The sequence below is a fragment of the Lygodium microphyllum genome, chromosome 26, assembly GCF_053477565.2.
Source record: "Lygodium microphyllum isolate KBCC chromosome 26, Lygodium_microphyllum_v1.1.10, whole genome shotgun sequence".
In the NCBI taxonomy this organism is placed as follows: domain Eukaryota; kingdom Viridiplantae; phylum Streptophyta; class Polypodiopsida; order Schizaeales; family Lygodiaceae; genus Lygodium; species Lygodium microphyllum.
Window position 1 is genome coordinate 47,771,122 of NC_141160.1, and position 17,310 is coordinate 47,788,431.

General features: G+C 42.7%; 1 pseudogene; it reads right to left on the reverse strand.

The window, feature by feature from the left end:
* Window positions 1-1,958: 1,958 nt before the first annotated feature.
* On the reverse strand, window positions 1,959-11,744 carry LOC148013237 (uncharacterized; annotated as a pseudogene).
* Window positions 11,745-17,310: the final 5,566 nt, after the last annotated feature.

Consider the following 17,310-nt stretch of genomic DNA (forward strand, 5'->3'; position numbering starts at 1 on the left):
AGTGGACACAAGTCCTATTGGAATAGGATGGGCAGTTGGTCAAGACGACCTTGAAGGCAATAGATATGTGATCCGCTGTCGAAGGGTTTTCAAAAGCAAAGTCGCGACCACAGAGGACTTTGAATAATTTCAGGATAGAAGGTCAATAGTGGCGGCCTCCACAAAGGATCATATTTACATTCCAACAACTCTTCAGAAGACTGATGAGACAAACAAATTATTAGCTTAACAACTCCCTCTTTTACATCAGAGAAGCTGAACTCTGTTATAACAGCTTGTTCTTTTGATTCAGACAGGTAATTATTGTCTATATTCACATCCATGGCCTTTGAGAATCCTTTGAAAAGTTCTGAACCCTATAGAAAATCTTCATTGTGACGGAGGGAACTCCAGTGCTATATGAAATACACTCTTACAAGCAAGATGTGAAGGTTTAAGCAAGTCATAAAATCAGAGTATCAAGCTGAACTCTCCTTGCTCTTAACATGATTTGAGTAAGAATTTCAAGTAGAAGAATTGAGCATGACTTTCACTCTAAACTGCTGGCAGAGAGCCCCTGTTCAGTCCGCAGACTCCAAGTCCAGAATGTTGCCCTTCTTTCCCTTTCACGTATAGATGCAGGGTGTCAAAAATGTTTCATTCTATTGCTTCTCCTCTCTGTCGCAAACATTCACCTCAGAAACAGAGGACTTTCTGGTCAATAAAAATCCAGATTTGATAAAATTCCTCAAGAGCATCATCACAAGCAGCATCACTTCATGAAATCCAAAGCTCATCTGATGCCTCCTTTGCCTCTAAGATTGAACAACATCTCGGAAAGGATCTTTCGATCGAATGCATAGTGTACGTCTATCCTCCAGAGTGCTGCCATGAGCAGCAACGAAGCCACAATGAAGAAGACAAGGCCTTATTTGCTCAAGGCGTTGAAACCTTCGTCATCATAGTCGGTCCTTTTTCAATCATAGAAACATGGTAGAGAGGAAGAACTCTACAGAAAATAAGAATACGTGAATTGCGTGAAATGCGATTAGACCTCCTTCTTCAGCTATCGACCTGGTTTTCAGTTTCCAGAAGGTGTCTGAACGGCAAGGCTTCGTCCATAAGGTGAAGGCGTTGCGAAGGATGATGTGACCAATCAATCAATCAATCTTCAGTCTTAGCTCAGGTCTCCTGCGTCGTCAGCCTTGAAGCTTGAACTCTCACTGGACATTCAATCTCTCCACCTCTCCGTCTTCTCATAACAATCAGTTATCAAGAGAGTAATGACAGGAAGGTTTCGTGAGGCCGACACATCAACAAACTCCGAGAGGCATTCCAAAACGTGACTTTCAGAAAGGCGATGGCATACCCATTCCTTGATGCTGAATTACTGGGGTAGAGGATCTAAATCGTAGACTGTTCTGAAGTCCATAAGGATCCAATAACTTTGTGACCTGTCGACAGTTTTTTTTAATTTTCCATAGCACATCTCCCCAGAGCAACAACTCCCCCCCCATTCGTCTGCTTTTCTGCTCCTTTCCTCTTTTTTTATCTTCCTCCTTTTCTTGGCTTAATGCTCCTTTGATTAGCTTTGTCGTCTTCGTTTTTGCTTCCCTCCCTTTTCGGATTTCCCTCCTTTGTATTTAACCGGCCGCTAGCATTTACTATTTTATGTACATCATGGTACTTGGATCCATACAGTAGCACAGTACTCCCACCTTTGCTGTGCCCAATTATAGCTTTCACAATACGCCCCCCCCTGCTGCATCCAATGAGCTACCACAGAACGAAGGTCCTCCACTTCTTTAGAATAGTTGCCAAATTGAAATTCACCCTCACTTTCTCCGTTGCCTGAGAAGTCGAATCTGAAAACTGTTAGGCCTGCTTCAACTAGCATGAATGTGATATTGGCATGGAGTTCACAATCCTTTGAGGAATTTAGACCATGGCAAAGGATAACAAGTTCTTGTCTGCCAGTCTCATGCAAAATTCCCGCCAGCTTTTCTCCATGAGAATTTACGATAGTCATCCTTTCTGCAATCCTTGGATATCTGTAAGACTGCTTGTTTAATATCTGTATTAAGGCACTCCATCAAGCTGTCCCTAGTTATACGAAATATAACTTTCTCGGTTTTATCTTTGAAATCCAAAAACCCTGCTTTGTCAATCTCATGCATAAAATTGTCCCCAAGGAACTGTTGCAGTCCCCTTAAAAAAACCGACTTCCACAAAGAAGAATATAAGTAATAACTGCAATGCTCCCAAACATCAGCCTCTGTGCTGTATGAGGTGCAACATAGTAGGCACTTCCCATGATGTCATTAAGTCTCTCCTCTGGCTTGACAAAAACCGATTGACCAAAATCAATAGCCTTCATTGATGCAGCTTCATCCTTCGTTGTGAAAAGAAAATTCTCTGGCTTCAGACCCCGATGAACAACACCTTGCAAGTGGCAGAAGGATACTATGTTCAAAATTTGCACCACAATAACCTTTGCATCCTCCTCAGAGTATCTTCCGCCCTGTGAGAGAATGCGATCCAACAACTCTCCTTCCTTGCAAAGTTCCATAATCGATATATCTTGAAATAAGTGTAGCCCATGAGATTGCATCTCAAGTTACCAGTCTACCAAATTCCTTATTCTTCTCCATCTTCGGCATAGAATGAAAGAGCAAACATAACAACTAAGTATGTACAAAGTAACAAATCTCATGCACAACTTTTGGGTGGTTTTCACACCTCAAATGCGCAGCAATACGACATCCACCCCCTCTAATCCTGCGCATCCTCCGGATGGGCCAACTACCCATGATCATTATCATCAAGATCCACAAACAAATCAATCTCTTCGTTATGCATTACCGGTAGATCAACAAGATATCCAGCCATATCATCTGTCTCTTCCATTGGAGTTTCTTGTCGTTGCTCTTTTCTCGAAAATTCTTCCAATGCATAATCCTCATCATCCCTTTTCTTGAAAATCTTGATTCTTTTTCCAGCAATAGGCACTCTAAGCACTGTTCCATCCAATTCTGTCAGCTCATATGTTGCATTATCAAAGACATGTCTGACTATGTATGGCCCAAACCATCTTTTCACCATCTTTCGAAGTGCAGTATGCTGATTTTCAAGGCTGCTATCAAAGACCAATACCCAATCTCCCTCTTCTATTGCTCTAGGCCGCAAGCGATGCCTGCTATCAAACCTGTCCTTGTTCCTTAGTCTAGCAACTTTCAACCTGTCAATAGCTAGCTGAATATCCTCAGGTCTCCTCTCCAACTGTCGAATCTGAAGAGCTAAGAGCTCCTCTCTCGTCAAATCCTCCTGCCAAGGTAAAACTGACCAAGTCAAAGCACAAGTCTCAATCGGCATAACATGTTTCTGACCATACATCAACTCTGCAGGCATATATCCTGTGGTAACACTATGGGTCGTACGATCAGCCCACAAAGCAAATGGTAGAAGTCTCGGCCATTCTCCAATTCGTCCTCTGCATGCTTTGGCTAATGCTTTCACTATTGGCGGATGCCCTCTTTCACTCTTTCCATTTCCCTCTGGATTGTATGCTGTGGTTAGAGCCAATTTGATTCCTAGCTGAGAGAAAAACTCCCTAGCTTCATCTGCATCCAATTCACCACGATCCGCAGTGATCTTACCCACACAACCATACCTGCAGAAAATTTCCTCCAATAAGAACTTACACACTGCACTAGTGGTCTTCGTTCTCAAAGATCTGCCCTCAACATGATTGGTAAGATCCTCTCTAGCCAAAACAATGTACCTCATCTGCCATAGACCCATAGGCATGGTAACCAAATCAACTACCCACTTATAATGAATGCATAGCGGATAGGTCGGATGAAGCTCATCTCTATGACGCACTACTGAATACATCTGGCAGTCTCTGCAAGTCTCAACAAAGTGAGAAACATCTCTGTACATGCCTTTCCACCAATATTTCTCCCTGATTTTCTCATAAGTAGCCCATACTCCTCTATGACCAGCCCAAGGACTCTCATGAAACTCCCTCATCACCTGTAACTGTGTCTCTCTATCGCAGACAACCCGCAAAGGTAATCCGCCTCTTTTCTTCGGATGCTTCCAAAGAAATCCATCCTTGAGAAAATAACCATAGGCTTTCCTTCTGATCTTCTTAAACTCTTCATCTGTCCATTCATCTCTTTTGCTTAGTGTACTAAGGTACCTGCCAATCTGCAACCAATCTCCAACATAGAGCTCTTCTGTGAAAGCCACAATATCATAGACATGACAAATATGATCAACCATAGTGGCTGAAATTTCTGCATCATCCTCTTCTGCAAGTAGAGTCTCCTCATCATCATATCTGGCTCTAGACAACATATCTGCAACTGGATTATCCTTCCCTGCTATGTGTTTAAATTCTGGATTTAATGACTTGATGTATGCAATCCATCTCAACATGGCTATATCCGGAGTAGAGCAACTCGTGATCATACCAATTAATGGCAAACAATCTGTCTCTACCACAACTGAAGCTCCAATAAAGTACTCCTTGTCACATTTGAGAGTCGTGACAATCCCCAATAACTCCCTCTTGATTTGCGGATATCTCCTCTGTCTCTCGTTTAGGACTTTCGCCCCAAACCGAATAGCATACCTATTTCCATCTGCATCATCTTGACCCACAGCCCAACCTATGCCAATTGGACTAGTGTCAACTGTCAATACAATAGGCCTATCACAATTATAATCCGCTTTTCTAAGAGTAGGAGCATTCTGCAATAACTTCTTCAATTTCCGCATGGCTCTAGTGTGGCTCTCATTCCAATAGAATTTCTGCCCCTTTCGAAGCAGCTGATACAAACAATCTGCAATGTGTGCAAAATGAGGTATCCAAATCATATAAAACACACAAGCACCAATGAATCTTCGTACCTCAGAAGTGGTAGAACAATACTCTGCAATCTTGCCTATAGCATTCACCTTATCAGGTGAGGGTTTCCTGCCATAATATCCACACATATGCCCAACAATGACAACCTCATTCACTCCAAAAACAGATTTTTGCCCTGAAAGTGTCAAGTTCACTTCTTCTAACCTGGCCAAAATCTTCTCACATGCTGAAATATGATCAGCCACGAAGTATCTGCATCCCTGCTCATTTAGGCTCTCATTCTTCTCTTCTTCTGCACACCCCTTAATAGGCACATCATCCAAGAAAGGCATAGTAAGCTGAGGTATGTAATCACGAAGGACCTTATGCATGGCATTCATCATATGCGCAACAGAATTAGTGGCACCTTGAGGCAAGGTACACATCCTCACAAGCCCAATAGGAGTTCTCATGGTGGTTATGTCCCTGCTTTCCAAAGCCAGCTGAAACTGATCATAACCTGAATACAAATCACCCAAAGAATAGATGGCACGTCCAGCAAATGCCTCTGCAAACTCATCCACAACTGGACCAATACCAACATTCCTGATAGTAACTCTGTTCACTGGCTGCATGTCCTGAATAAATCGAAGAGTACCATTCTTCTTTGGAACTGTAAACCACCTGTTTGAGTATGGTGCAGATGAAGGCTCAAGGATTCCCATCCTGATTTTCTCATTCAACAAATCAATCAACTTTGGCAAGTGTGCTTTAGGCACTGGAATAGGTCGGAGATTCCATGGGATATGAGGAATAGTAAAGATGACCATAGGAGCAACAATATCAGGATTCACACATCCAATCTCATGTGGGACAAAAGCAAATCCCCTTCCATGACGCTCAAGCATATCCTGAAAGCATTGCTTCTCTATGGGTAACAAGAAATCACCATTTCCAATTTTCAATTCAGCAAGTGTCTCTGCTGAAAATTTATGACCAATATGCTCCGGATTCCTCAAAATTTGCTGTTTAGCAGCCCTTTCTATTTGCTGATCACTGTCAGGTGGAAGCGGTACAGCAACCGGCTTCACCTTCTTATCCACAGTTTTGTATTTCGTGTCAACCCTGGCTTCATTATGCTCTTCTGCATTACATAAACCTTGCTGTAAATCAGCAATTCTGCACTCCAATGGCTGAATATTCTCAGCCCTCTGCTCTATGGACTGCATAGAAACAGCCCCAAACTCTGAATGCTGAAATATTTCAGCAGTAAACTCTGTTGGCTGAAAATTTTCAGCCCTCTGTCTCTCTGAAAGCTGATCATAACCAGCTGGAAACTCTGTTTGCTGAATTTCTTCAGCACTCAACACTCTTTGCTGAGTTACCTCAGCCTCTGACTCAATCTGTGACATAAAATCTGCAATTTCATGAAACATGTCCAGGGACTGCACTAATACATTACCATGACAATTCAGCATATCAGTTTTCAGCATATCTCCCATCTCTGTCATCGTATCTGCACAAATCACACTGTCATACATACCATCTATGTGCTCATCATCCTCCAAAATTCCTGCATTTTTCAAATTTTTCTCCTTCCTGCATATATACTGCCTGGCAGCTCTAGACAATCTAGAAGTCTTCTGATAGCTCATCGAACTGTTTGCTGAAATCCCAACATAACCGGAGGAGAAAACACTGCTGCTGCCAGGAGGCGAGAACTCCAATCTCCTCTGCTCTGTACCACCGTCGTCTCGCGAAACGGCGGTACCTAATGAAAACCCGAATCCCTCACAGTGGGCAAGGGTGCATCTCTGAGAGTATCCCTGTTTCTAACATGGTTCACACATACAGTCATAAACTGAATTGCTCTCATACCATCCTTACTGCGAATCCGTGCATAAGCAGATCCATCATCCATGACCTTTGTTTCCATGCGCATCTCTGTAATGAATGGCTGTCCAAGAATTATGGGATAAGAGCATGAATCCTGCACAAAGAAATGAAAATCCTCCTCTACATCACCAATAGAAACCCTGACACTAGGGCAAGCAGCATATAAATCACCTGCAGTGTTATTGGCGGCTCTCATACGCCACCCATGCTCTACATCCATAAGCCATCTGTTACTCTCATAAACTCCACGAACAATGAGATTAATCTCTGAACCATGATCAACCAATGCAACATAAGGCACCTGTTTCTCTCCAATCTTTACCATCGTCTCTGTAGTTGCCCTAGCCCAATGGCTCCGCGAAAAGTGACTACGTGGTATCAAAACAGGCTCATCAATTTCAGCATAATGCATAGGCTGAACCCTCTTCTCTACCTGCGGCAAAACAGAAGCATTATCAACCATAACCTCATCATCATCCTCATCCAACTCTCCAATCAAAACTCCCTGTGTATCAGTGGTAGCCAATGCATGTCTTTTCCTCTTCAGGACCTCCTGAAACTGATCTTGAAACTCTCTTTTTGAGATGCCCAAAATCTCGGAAATAGTGAAAGTCACCTCACTGCCAAGTATCTTATCATTAAAGATTTTCTTCATGTCTGTAGATGTCTCAATATCGGACATCAATCTGAATCCTGGCTGCTTTCTCTCTCTAGGCTCTTGCCTCTTTTCCCTCTTTTGAGCATCCTCCATCTGTCGATCTGGCCCTGATCATGAAGACGGTCCTGCAGTAGGTGGAGTAACAAACTCACCCCCTCTAGTCTTCTTAGCTGCACTTGGATTGTCTTCATCCCTCTTACGCTTCTCCTCAACAAATACATCTGCACCATGAGATTTAGCCAAATAAGCATAAATAGAATACCTGTCAACAGGCGAGTCCCATCTTGTCTCTGATCTGATGCTAGAGCCTGTGCTAGTCAAAACAGTTTGCTGAATTTTCCCCTTGTTTGCAGTCTCCATAGCATAAGTCCATAGTGCGGACTGAGTCTCCGATCCCTTCTCAATCTGTACTCCATATGCAGAAGCATCACCTCTAGCTGCCACAATCTGTACTCCATATGCAGAAGCATCACCTCTAGCTGCCACATAAGAAGTACGCACAGCCATGTCCTCCACTAACTTCTTCATTCCACCTTTACCAAAGTTGGTAGCAAGTGGAGCTCCTGTCTCAGTCAACCAAATCTTACCATCTTGCCCCCAATATACCAAATTCTGCCTCCTTGCATCCTGGAAAGAGTCACAATCCCTGCAATGCTGATGCTCCGTACTATCACACCAAATACATCTCCGATCTCTCCTAGGAGCACTAGGAGTACTCCTAGGTACAGTAGGAGCACTGGAAGAAGTAGTAGGCACAGTCGAAGCAAACTGCTCCTTCAACTTACCCACCAACTCCGCTTTGACTGACTCAAGTGTCAAATCTGTGATACCTTTGATTATGTCATCAAGAGAAGTAGGCACCGATGGAGCGGATGGTTTTGGAGCAGAAGGTGTAGGCATCGGTCGTGGAACAGGAGGAATAGGTGGAGTAGAAACAGTAGGCACTGGCATAGGCCAAGAAACTGGCTGAGGAGGAGAAGAAATAACAGGAATAGAAGTAGGCATAGGAGCAGATGATGGTGTAGGTGTCATGGAACCATTCTGTAGGCGAGTCTTCCATATCCTCCTCTTGGTCAAAGTCGAGACTGCATCCTGAGCATCCTGCCAATCAGTTTTAAGACCCATAGGCTTTGTGCGATCTTCAAGAAGCTCACCCAATTCTTCTTGAAGAGCAGGATCTGCAGCTTGCAAGAAAAGCTCAACTTTTTCAACATCCAATGCTCTTTGTTCAATGGCATCAAGCTGACTATACCTTTCTTCAAATTCCCGAATCAACTCCGAAGCAGCAAGACCTTTGTTTGGCATGTAGACCCACTCTCGGAATGACCGCCGAGTAGCCATACCAAAGTCCTCAAGGAAATATTCTTCTTTAAGAGCCTTCTTAAAATCTTGCCAATGTGTATTTTGAATAAACAAATCAGTCACTTTTGTTCTCAAAGTAGGTGTGACAAGACGAAGGAAGTACTTACTCATAAGTCCAGCAGGAACTCCAAAAAACCCCATCTTGATCTCATATGTCTTCAAATATGCTGAAATATTACGCCCGTCAAATAGCTTCTTCTCACTCTCAACTGCTTCAATAGCCTTAGTCGCACTGTTTGCATTCTCCTGCTCCGAATAGAGTTGCCTTTGTTGAGACAACTGCTGTTGATGCAATTGTTGTTGCTGCTGCATATACATTTGTGTTTGCTGATTTTGGAGCTGCATATACATGGACATATTCTGCAAAATCTGTTTTAGATCCTCCGTTGAAGTACTTGACGCAGCAGTCATTGATGGAGCTGAAGTAGAGGCAACAGGAGTTGTAGAGGAAGCTGAAATAGAGGCTGAAGTATCTCCCATCCTGAAATTTCTGCGACGCTTTCACGTCGGGTTCACCAAAGATGTCGAAGGGTTTTCAAAAGCAAAGTCGCGACCACAGAGGACTTTGAATAATTTCAGGATAGAAGGTCAATAGTGGCGGCCTCCACAAAGGATCATATTTACATTCCAACAACTCTTCAGAAGACTGATGAGACAAACAAATTATTAGCTTAACAACTCCCTCTTTTACATCAGAGAAGCTGAACTCTGTTATAACAGCTTGTTCTTTTGATTCAGACAGGTAATTATTGTCTATATTCACATCCATGGCCTTTGAGAATCCTTTGAAAAGTTCTGAACCCTATAGAAAATCTTCATTGTGACGGAGGGAACTCCAGTGCTATATGAAATACACTCTTACAAGCAAGATGTGAAGGTTTAAGCAAGTCATAAAATCAGAGTATCAAGCTGAACTCTCCTTGCTCTTAACATGATTTGAGTAAGAATTTCAAGTAGAAGAATTGAGCATGACTTTCACTCTAAACTGCTGGCAAAGAGCCCCTGTTCAGTCCGCAGACTCCAAGTCCAGAATGTTGCCCTTCTTTCCCTTTCATGTATAGATGCAGGGTGTCAAAAATGTTTCATTCTATTGCTTCTCCTCTCTGTCGCAAACATTCACCTCAGAAATAGAGGACTTTCTGGTCAATAAAAATCCAGATTTGATAAAATTCCTCAAGAGCATCATCACAAGCAGCATCACTTCATGAAATCCAAAGCTCATCTGATGCCTCCTTTGCCTCTAAGATTGAACAACATCTCGGAAAGGATCTTTCGATCGAATGCATAGTGTACGTCTATCCTCCAGAGTGCTGCCATGAGCAGCAACGAAGCCACAATGAAGAAGACAAGGCCTTATTTGCTCAAGGCGTTGGAACCTTCGTCATCATAGTCGGTCCTTTTTCAATCATAGAAACATGGTAGAGAGGAAGAACTCTACAGAAAATAAGAATACGTGAATTGCATGAAATGCGATTAGACCTCCTTCTTCAGCTATCGACCTGGTTTTCAGTTTCCAGAAGGTGTCTGAACGGCAAGGCTTCGTCCATAAGGTGAAGGCGTTGCGAAGGATGATGTGACCAATCAATCAATCAATCTTCAGTCTTAGCTCAGGTCTCCTGCGTCGTCAGCCTTGAAGCTTGAACTCTCACTGGACATTCAATCTCTCCACCTCTCCGTCTTCTCATAACAATCAGTTATCAAGAGAGTAATGACAGGAAGGTTTCGTGAGGCCGACACATCAACAAACTCCGAGAGGCATTCCAAAACGTGACTTTCAGAAAGGCGATGGCATACCCATTCCTTGATGCTGAATTACTGGGGTAGAGGATCTAAATCGTAGACTGTTCTGAAGTCCATAAGGATCCAATAACTTTGTGACCTGTCGACAGTTTTTTTTAATTTTCCATAGCACATCTCCCCAGAGCAACAACTCCCCCCCCATTCGTCTGCTTTTCTGCTCCTTTCCTCTTTTTTTATCTTCCTCCTTTTCTTGGCTTAATGCTCCTTTGATTAGCTTTGTCGTCTTCGTTTTTGCTTCCCTCCCTTTTCGGATTTCCCTCCTTTGTATTTAACCGGCCGCTAGCATTTACTATTTTATGTACATCATGGTACTTGGATCCATACAGTAGCACAATACTCCCACCTTTGCTGTGCCCAATTATAGCTTTCACAATACGCCCCCCCCTGCTACATCCAATGAGCTACCACAGAACGAAGGTCCTCCACTTCTTTAGAATAGTTGCCAAATTGAAATTCACCCTCACTTTCTCCGTTCCCTGAGAAGTCGAATCTGAAAACTGTTAGGCCTGCTTCAACTAGCATGAATGTGATATTGGCATGGAGTTCACAATCCTTTGAGGAATTTAGACCATGGCAAAGGATAACAAGTTCTTGTCTGCCAGTTTCATGCAAAATTCCCGCCAGCTTTTCTCCATGAGAATTTACGATAGTCATCCTTTCTGCAATCCTTGGATATCTGTAAGACTGCTTGTTTAATATCTGTATTAAGGCGCTCCATCAAGCTGTCCCTAGTTATACGAAATATAACTTTCCCGGTTTTATCTTTGAAATCCAAAAGCCCTGCTTTGTCAATCTCATGCATAAAATTGTCCCCAAGGAACTGTTGCAGTCCCCTTAAAAAAACCGACTTCCACAAAGAAGAATATAAGTAATAACTGCAATGCTCCCAAACATCAGCCTCTGTGCTGTATGAGGTGCAACATAGTAGGCACTTCCCATGATGTCATTAAGTCTCTCCTCTGGCTTGACAAAAACCGATTGACCAAAATCAATAGCCTTCATTGATGCAGCTTCATCCTTCGTTGTGAAAAGAAAATTCTCTGGCTTCAGACCCCGATGAACAACACCTTGCAAGTGGCAGAAGGATACTATGTTCAAAATTTGCACCACAATAACCTTTGCATCCTCCTCAGAGTATCTTCCGCCCCGTGAGAGAATGCGATCCAACAACTCTCCTCCCTCGCAAAGTTCCATAATCGGTATATCTTGAAATAAGTGTAGCCCATGAGATTGCATCTCAAGTTACCAGTCTACCAAATTCCTTATTCTTCTCCATCTTCGGCATAGAATGAAAGAGCAAACATAACAACTAAGTATGTACAAAGTAACAAATCTCATGCACAACTTTTGGGTGGTTTTCACACCTCAAATGCGCAGCAATACGACACCGCTTTGGAGCAAAGGTTCTTAATGAACGAAAAAGAAGGTATGCTCAAATTAAAAGAGAGCTTTGGGGAGTAGTAACTGCATTAAAATGTGACAGGGAGTACTTCATGGGCGCACATATTATAGTTGAGACAGATTGCCTTCCACTCTTCGGCATGATAGCCAATTGTTCCACTCTTGACATAGCCATGCTAAGATGGATAGCCTATATTAAATCCTTAAATCCTGATTTGAAACATATTGCAGGTAAAGGTAATCTAGTTGCTGACATGCTTTCACGTTCCAGATATATGGATAAAGAAGAAATGATGGATGAAGAAGAATTAGAGTTTATAAATGAAGCTGTTAATGCAGGTACAACATAAATTACAGCAAGAACAACAGGTTCAGCTGATAATACAACTTTTACATCAGCAAGGATGGATGAATCAACTAAAGAAGGACAATGGACAACTAGTAAACATCATATTCCATGTTTTGTTATGGTTTGTTCACACTTTAAAGAAGAATATTATGCAGATAATTGGCTAAAAATTTGCCAATTTTTGAGCACTATGACAAAGAAGGAAGAATGGACTCATGAAGAGTTCAAGAGAATTAAGAGAAAAGCCTATGGTTTTTTTCTTAAAGATGGTTACCTTTGGAGGCATGCAAAAAAGAAAGGAAGAGCGCCTGTTCATGTCTTAGGTGACAAAAAGACAAAGACAGGTCATGAAAGAATTCCATGAAAGCCTATTGGCTAGTCATAGAGGCATATGGGGCACTTTTGCCAAAATAAAGGAAAAATTTTGGTGGCAAAACATGTATAAAGACATTGAGCATTTTGTTGAGTCTTGTCATGCTTGACAAATGTATTCTATGGTAAAGCATAGAGATGGGCTTCAGCCTACCTATCCTTTATCTATTCACTATAGATGGGTTATTGATTTAGTAACCATGCCTACAGGAATTTGGAACATGAGATATCTAGTGCTTGCTAGAGAAGATCTCACAAATCAAGTGGAAGGAAAGGCCTTGACAACAAAGTGTCAAGAATCGCATGGTGGAGGGGGTTGCTCAAGATGCTGCGCCGAACACACACAGAATGCACAAGGAGAAGCTCACTCAAGAGACAAGAAGAGAGATGGAGGCCAAAACGTTTTCTTGCTGATTTCTTCTTCTTTTTTCACACACTTTACAATGTACAAAAAGTATAGATAAGATACAACATAAAAGGAAAGTGGCCTACTAAGTCAAACAATGCATAACCGACTACACTAGTCGAATGGCGCTATAACTATGCCAGCTGTAAATAGGTGTAACAACCTGAATATAATAAGTAATGAGTCAGTGGCCATGTGAGAGTCATAATGACCACCGACGTGCTAAGTGTAGACGTGTGGACCCATCTAACCAGGCGGTCCATCATCCATGTCCACATGTGTTGAGCTTGCCATCTCAACACTCCCCCTCAAGCTCAACTGCATCTCTGCAACTCCAAGTAAGCTTCGAAACTTTTGAAGCTTCTCTGTACCCAATGCCTTCGTGAAGATATCAGCTATCTGATCCTGTGTGCTGACATACACCAAGTCAATCTCACCTGCTAGTACCTTCTCTCTCACAAAGTGGTAGTGTACCTCAATATGTTTTGTCCTGGCATGGAACACAGGGTTCCTAGCCAACTGTATACTGCTCATGTTGTCACAATAAATGACAACTGGACCTTCCACCTGCACATCCAAATCAGCCAGTAACTTTTGCAGCCATACTACCTCACATGCTGCAACAGCAGCACCTCTATACTCAGCCTCTGTACTCGACAAAGCAACTGTAGATTGCTTTTTGCTGCTCCATGCAACTGCTGCACTACCAAGAGAGAACATGTATCCGCTGGTAGATCTTCTATCAGACATACTACCAGCCCAATCTGCATCTGTGTATCCAAACACCTGTACATCTGTACCTGCCTCATAGAAAAGCCCATAATGTAATGTGGACTTCACATATCTCAATATGCGTCTCACTGCATCCAAATGTGGCTTTCTAGGTACTTGCATAAACTGACTCACAAGACCAACAGCATAGCTCAAGTCTGGCCTTGTAATGGTCATGTAGATCAAACTCCCCACTATCCTCCTGAACATAGTAGGGTCTTCTATCTCATCCCCAACATCAGCACTCAGCTTTACATTCTGCTCCAACGGGACTGAAAGTGGTTTGCATGCAGTCATACCATACTTGGACAACATATCCAAGCCATACTGTCTTTGGGACAGCCATATACCATCATCACATCTGATCACCTCAATGCCAAGGAAGTACCTTAGCTCACCTAAATCCTTCATCTCAAACTTCATCTTCAAACAGCCCTTGACTTCAGCAATCCCACTATCACTATCACCTGTAATAATCAAGTCATCCACATAGATGACTATGATGACCAAACCTGTATCTCCCTTTCTCACATAAAGTGAGTGATCAGCATCAGAAACATGAAAGCCAATATTGACAAGATACTCTCTGATCTTGTCAGACTATGCTCTAGGTGCTTGCTTGAGTCCATAGAGTGCCTTCTTCAACTTGCACACATACGTGGGATGCTCTAAATCTTCATAACCTGCTGGTTGATCCATATACACTTCTTCCTGCAAATCACCATGCAAGAAGGCATTCTTTACATCCATTTGCTGCAACCTCCAACCTTTGGCTGCTGCCAAAGCAATCACACATCTGACAGTTGCCATCCTAGCAACTGGACTGAAGGTTTCATCATAATCTATGCCATATGTCTGGGCATAGCCTTTTGCAACCAGCCTAGCTTTGTACCTGCTAATAGAACCATCTGCATTGTGCTTAATCTTATAAACCCACTTACATCCAATAGCTTTCTTTCCCTTCGGCAATGATACTAGATCCCAAGTCTTATTGGCCTCTAATGCAGCCATCTCCTCATCCATTGCTGCATCCCAATGAGCATGACCAACAGCCTCCTCAAAACATGTGGGCTCAACATCCTCAACTAGTTTCACCATATAAGCATAATGGTGAGCTGCATAACCCTCAAAACCAAATCTTTTAACAGGGTATCTCACCCTGCTAGACCTGCGTACCACTGGATCACTCAATGGATTCTTTGCATTAACACGTGCTCTCTGCACACCTGGAGTCCTCACTGAAGGAATGCCAAGCTCATCATCCAAGCTCTCTGAGCCACTGGAGTCTCCATCAAGAACTGCATCAATGCCTTCTGACACCTTATTCTTTCCTTTGTCTTTACCTGTAGTGCTACTAGATGCACCCGAAGATGTAGAGGTACTCCTTAGTCTCCCACACCAAGGACTACCAGATGATGTCTCTGGTCCACTAAGAGTCTGTGATTCTTGCTTTTCAACCTGCACATGAGTATCATGATCATCATCAACATCCAATGCATCACCACTAGATGCATACCAACTGCTCATTTCATCAAAGATGACATCCCTGCTCACTCTGAACTTACATGTGACAGGGTTGTAACAACGATACCCTTTCTGCTCTAAAGAGTATCCAATAAAGATACACTTTTCAGCCTTTGGATCCAGTTTCTTCCGCAACTCATCTGGCACATGAACATACGCAATGCAGCCAAATACTTTCAAGTGTGAAACATCAGGCTTCTTACCTGTAAAACATTCTTCGGGGGTCATACCATGAACTGCAGCTGTGGGAGTTCTGTTCATAATATAAACAGCAGTATGAACAGCCTCAGACCAAAAATGCTTAGGCATATTCTTTTCAGCCATCAAGGCGCGTGCAACTTCTGCAATATGCCTGTTTTTCCTTTCTGCAACCCCATTTTGCTGTGGGGTATACCTGCATGTGAACTGTCTCTTTATCCCATGAGACCTCAGAAAATCACTGAACTCATTTGAGAGGTACTCTCCCCCTCCATCTGACCTCAGGCACTTTACTTTCAAGCCTGTTTCTCTTTCAACTGCAGCCTTGAAAGTTCTAAAGTGCTCAAAAGCTTCACTCTTTTCCTTCATAAAATATACCCATAGCTTTCTAGAGCAATCATCAATGAATGTGACAAAGTATGAACTGCCTCCAAGAGATACATTTTGTGTAGGCCCCCAAATGTCTGTATGCACAACATCAAGGATATTTCTGCTTACATCTCTGTCATGTGAAAAGGGTTGTCTTGCCTGCTTACCAAACTGACATGCTTTACATACCTTCTGAAATTCTGCAACTTTAAATGTAGGCAAACCTGTAACCAACCCTTTGGTTTGCATTAATTTCAGCCTTTGTACATTTGCATGTCCAATGCGTTTGTGCCAAATTTCAATGTCTGCAACAACACCTTTTCCTTTGGCATACATAGCCGCATTCATAGTAGGAATTCCAACATCTAGAGTGAACATACGTCCAACTCTACTTCCCTTTGCTACCAACCTGCACTTGTCATTGAAGTCTTCTACAAAGCAGCCCTTTGCATTAAATCTGACTTGCAGCCCTTGCTCTACCATTTGACTGACTGACACCAAATTCTTTGTAATAGATGGCACATGTAATACATCTGAAAGACTCTTTGTCTTACCATCATGCAAGGACAAGGGAACTTTTCCAATGTGTGAAATTGGGTGGCATGAGTCATCACCCGTCTGCACATAACCTGCATTCTGCAAATCCTGCATCTCTCCAAACCATTCTGCATGGCTGGTCATATGATTGGATGCACCTGAATCAACATACCAAACATCTTCATGTGTTCCCTTTCCTGTAACAGCATTCAGCATATGCTGCATAACGAACAAACGTTCATTTTTGTCTTCATTCTGTCGTGAAGACGATGCATAGTTTCCTTGCTGCAACTTACCATTGCGGATATCATCTCTCTTAGCATAACATTGGGCTGCAATATGACCTGTTTTGCCACAGTAGTGGCACACAATACCAGAGTTGTTAGAACCTCTGTTCTGCCATCCACCTCTTCCTCTAAAGCTCCCCCTGCCTCTAAAGTTACCACGACCTCCTGAAACCTGCATATCGCCAAATTGCTGATTCAATCTGTTTTGCTGGTTGTCACTACCACGTCCTGTACCACGGCCTCTTGAAGAGAACCTGCCACGTCCCCTTCCTGAACTGGAGTAGAAAGCTTGGACCTGTTCACCACTTCTTTCAGATGTCTCACTCTGCATGTTGATCTCTTCAGTGATCATAAGGGAGACCAACTCATCGAAATCTGGAAATGGCTTTCTGACATATACAGAAGTTACAAAAGACTTCCAAGCCTTTTCATTGTTAAGTCCACCCAAGGTAGACGACACCAAATCATCATCATCAGGCATTGCATCAATCGCTGCCAATGCATCTGCAATGCTTCTTACCTTCAGTGCATACTCATTGATAGACA